This window comes from Microcebus murinus, chromosome 23 (genome assembly GCF_040939455.1).
Source record: "Microcebus murinus isolate Inina chromosome 23, M.murinus_Inina_mat1.0, whole genome shotgun sequence".
Lineage (NCBI taxonomy): Eukaryota > Metazoa > Chordata > Mammalia > Primates > Cheirogaleidae > Microcebus > Microcebus murinus.
The window spans coordinates 33,756,216-33,760,994 of NC_134126.1; the positions used below are offsets into that span (position 1 = coordinate 33,756,216).

At 41.2% G+C, this 4,779-nt stretch overlaps 1 long non-coding RNA gene across 1 annotated transcript; it reads left to right on the plus strand.

Moving 5' to 3' along the window:
* Positions 1-316: 316 nt before the first annotated feature.
* Positions 317-2,460, plus strand: LOC142863857 (uncharacterized). The gene is made up of 5 exons (XR_012914492.1): positions 317-415; positions 554-624; positions 1,149-1,199; positions 1,521-1,651; positions 2,335-2,460. It is a non-coding gene; the product is annotated as an uncharacterized LOC142863857 (long non-coding RNA).
* The last annotated feature ends 2,319 nt before the right edge of the window (positions 2,461-4,779 follow it).

Sequence of the window (4,779 nt, forward strand, 5' to 3'; positions counted from 1 at the left end):
GAGCGAAGAGCAAACAGGTAATTAAAGACGACCGTTCCCAGACTTGGAGAAACGGAGAGTGACACTGGGCACCACGGAAGCCCCGCGGGCTGGTTCCGGAGCGGGCTGGCCCGCCGCGTTCACTGTACTTCCTTCCCATGCCCACCTGGCACGGACCCTCCCTCCTCTCTCTCACCCGGAAATACGCGTCGAAACCAGCATGCACAGTGAGAAACTCACACGCCAGCACACACACACACACACACACACACACACACACACATTTGCTTATGCACTTCCTTTTTCTCAAGACGACAGGAAGCCCTGAACAATATTAACGCGGGCAGCCACACCCAGTGCCTCTCTGAACATCTCTGCGTGGCTCTGGGCAGTTTTGACTGTGTCCCTTGTTGTCACAGCATAGGCTCTGCAACTGGTAACTGTACTGGGAAGACTTAAGCTAGGGAAATTTCCGGTGGAATAATCCCCATCTCCCTCTCTTGCCTCCATCTCCCACTCCCACCTTCGCTTGCAATAAAACACACGAATAAAGTCAAGTTTATTTCCCTTCCAGTTCTGAGGATGTGCTTTGGCAAAGGGGCAGCAGATGACGCCCTAACTAGACTTCAGTAACTGTCTGTCCGGGTAAGGTGCCGATCCCACTCTCCAGGCTACTGGGCTTCTCTCTCGAAGACCACCCTCCTGAAATCCATGGGCTTTTCCCTGCGTACTCCTCTAGCAATTCCTGGTGTCCACAATGTCAGTCCCACGCCCACTGCAGCACGGCACATGGGACTGGCTAACTTACAGACATTGCTTTTAAACTCAGTTCAAAGAAGTCATGACAGGTACAAACAATAGGTTATTCCATCTTTCCGTGAACTGTTTTTCAAACCTTCTCTCTTTCCTCTAACTCCTGTGCCTTTGAGTCTTGTCCCATCTAGAACGATGCATTCTGCCCCAGCCAAGTACAAAGTTGTTTTTTTTTTTTTCTTCAGTCTCATTTTGGTCGCTGGAAAGGCAAAATTATTTTGTTTAAGCTGCAGATCCCCAATTTCAGTTTCAGCCCAGATAGGACGTACCTTATGCTCAACTAGATGGAATCCCCTAGATCTGGTGCACAAACGATCTCTGACCCAACTTCGAGTTTGCTTTCCTACGTTATGCAGCTTCGATTCCGTGGTCCTTTGTGTAGTTTCAGCTTGGACAATGCAGTCCTGGTGAGTTCAAAAATTACCTGAGACCTTGAGGGAAACTAAGATGGTGTAGACAGGGAATCCTACCATCTGAGGAGGTGTCACATAAACATGAAGGATCTCAGACCTGCCATCAAACTCCTCCTGTTCCACTTTATAAACGGCTCTAAGGTCTTTAAGAAAATGACCTACCTTATTCGGCTGATAATTTATTTAACAAAAAAGGGGATACAATCACTTAACCCAGTTGTTTTGAAGTGTGAAGGAGACAATGTATGCAGTTTCCAGCAGAGGGACCGGCCAACGGTATGTAGTCCACTTCTTTCCCTCTGTGCCTTCCCTCAGGGAGTGACCGTCTTCCCATCTGCCAGATGTTCGCCGTAGCATCAGCCCATCTGCAGCCTACGTTCAAAGGAATGAGCCCAAGGCCAAAATTTTTGAGAGAGAAACATACGTGGTCCTGCCCATGGGTTCAGGTGAGGACTCTCTAGGGGTAGTCTGGCAATATGGCCACACGAGCATTGCTTAAGAACAATCCAAGGCCAACTGGAGGGCAGGTACAAGCAACCAATTGGTCCTAAAAAGCAAGCTGATTTTCTTAAATAATAAAGAACCTCCTCAGGTTTTATGTTTTTTTTTTTTTTCCTAGCCTAGTCAAGATTCCTATGGTCCATCTCAGGCTAGGGTTAGGGTTAGGGAGAAGAAAAGAAAAGAAAAAGAAGAGAAGAAAAGAAAAGAAAGGAGAAGAAAAGAAAGAAAAGAAAAGAAAAGAAAAGAAAAGAAAAGAAAAGAAAAGAAAAGAAAAGAAAAGAAAAGAAAAGAAAAGGAAGATAACTAGTTGAATTCCCAGAAGAGAGGGAAAAAATTTCTTTCTGTTAATGTTCACCCTCTGCCATGCTCTAATACTGTATCCAATGAAATTATCCAATGAAATTAATATCCAATGAGATACATATCCAATGAAATTAATCTATGGAGCCACAAATCTCCCTAACTAATAATATTATTCCTATTATTTAATTTAGACTTCAATAGTCTTATAAAGTTATCAAATTTAAAATTTTCTAATTGAGCTAAAATCTCAGAATCTGCCACTGATCATATTTTTTGAAAAAATGTAACCTTTCTCTTTTCTACCTGTGACCATTTCTTCCTACAGTTCTTCTTTTCCCTAAACGGAGAAATCAAAATCTCTGCCAGAAGGAAACACTTCAGGAAGTATCCCTCCAGATACACGCATATGGATAAGAAATTGGGGAAACGTATAAAAAGAAATAAAGAAAGTGATAACCTTGCCTTTGGGCCTGCTACTTTCCCTGACTTGCTGGGTTAGAGAGAGGACTCCTTGGTTTCTTTCAGGTCTTGGTTTTTGAAACTGGGCAGACTGAGTTTTCCGTGTTGAGTTAGGAGGGGTGTCCACGTGTGCTTCAACTCATCTCCTTCTCCTCGCTGGGACCACGGTTTTAGAAAAAAAAACTAAAAAGAAATTAAGGTCCATTCTGGTAACAGACCCAGAAGTTGCGAAGGAACTAGCAAAAGCAAAACCACTGACGCATACAGAACCACAGGCAAGAAATACATTTCCATTTATTAAATATTTAGCTTCCCTGAATAAATCTAAATTCTTTCTTTTAAAAATGGCAGATTGTAGAAATGGCTAAATTAAAATCTCCTTGCTGCATCTAAAACTAGGAATTTCAGACAGAACAGTAGAAGCTCTTTGGAGTCAGGTGGGCTATTCGAACTTCAGTGGAAGTTCAAGGTTGGCAGGGAGACTTCTAACGCATAGGCACAAATCCTCAAGTCAATGTTAAGACCAAACGGTTTCCACGAATCCTGCAGATTGCAGGCGGATGGCCAGAGTCACCTGCATTGCCAACGGTCTACGTTAGGTATGTGTTTACCGGTCATAACAGCAGCCTAGGGATGGCCTCGTGGTAACAGCTGAAAGAGAATCGTGGGCAGGTGGTAATTCGACTCAAAGATTTTATATGTTATACTAATGATGCCCCTGTTCACTGTTATATTCTTAACACCTAGAACAGTGCCTGTCGTGCTATAATAAACACGTGTTGAAGGAATGAATGAACATGATGTTTATGTTGTGGTAAACATTGCTTTTAGTTGAAAAGTTTACAATCACTCTACAACTGAAGTATCACACTATTCATTTTACATATAAGAAAATGAGTCTCAGGGAGTTTATGCAACTGGCGTAGAAGTAGAGTTGTCTGATTCCAAAACTCCTGTAGCTATGTGCTATCATCCCATCTCATTCCCAGCCTTAAGATCGATAACTATTAATGAACTATTTCACAATGGCCCTAATTGCAACAAATTAAACTGCCCTATGTTTATTCGTGCATTCAGGCACCAAATATTTATTAAGTGCCTACCACTGTAGCCCAGGACATTGCCAGGTTCTGTGATGACATAGAAAGAGAAGACACAAGTTTCTATCTTTAAAGTGCTGGCGAGATCCACGTATAAATGGGTAATTGTAATTCAGAGGGCCTGGCGCCGTTTTAAAGGGATACACAGGGTATTGTGAAAATGCAGTGAGAAGAGATCTATAATCCCTTTCCTCTAAAAATGTCAAAGAAATGATATGTATTAAGACGGCACAGGCTGAAAGTACTCTGATAGCTCTTCAGGCAGAGATTCGACTGAGATTCTGACACGATAATGTCTTTATTCATGTGTTATGCTCACTGCTTCAGTCTCATTTATCACTTCCAATCTTGGTGAACTGCCACTTTTTCAGATCAGAAACTCTGTGGTTCTGTTTTAGGTTTTAAAAAAAAATCTGTGTTAAAAATCCTCTGTCCTCAGACATTTCATTTTCCAATCTTTTGATCATTTTTGTTGTTCCCTCTATACTCACCACATTCACTTTAAATGATGGAACCAAAAATTACAAGCAGTTCTGTAAAAAAAAAAAAAAAGCATTGGCATACTACATCTCACATTAAAGAGGAGCTCTGCTACCATTCTGCTCCTGTTTATATATCCCAGGGTTATGTGGACACGTTGCTGTGCATACAAGCAATTCTGCAATCACATATAATATTCTTGAAGCCCTAGCAAGTTCCTTAAATTACACCAGGAGCAATTTTTCTATTTCCCTTTTCTCTTTTTAGTCACAGTCCTCCAATTCCACCGCAGCTTTGGATTTTTCTCTGTCTTCAGAAATGACCATATGTTACAGACTTTAGGTTCACGTCTAAGAAAATTAAAAATAGTTTCGTAGAAAAGCTAGCAATAGGAAACACACATAAGCAAGTTACAAATTATAATTAAACAAATCACTAATTCTGGTGTATTTTCTTCTTATTTCTAGTAAACAACCAACAACATTTGTCTATTTATGCCAAAATATTCTATCTACCTGCTAGACACTACATTGTGTGCATTTCCTGCCATGCCAATCACAAAACAGAGATGGTTTAATGGGAGCTCATATTTCTAAAAGACTGTGACTCTGTTTTGAAAATTAGTTACATTATTATTATTCCAACTGCCAGCAAAATATTTCAGAAGTTTTTGGCACCTACAAGAATTGACTGGAAGTACGGAAACACATCCCTATTCAACAGCTTCTCTT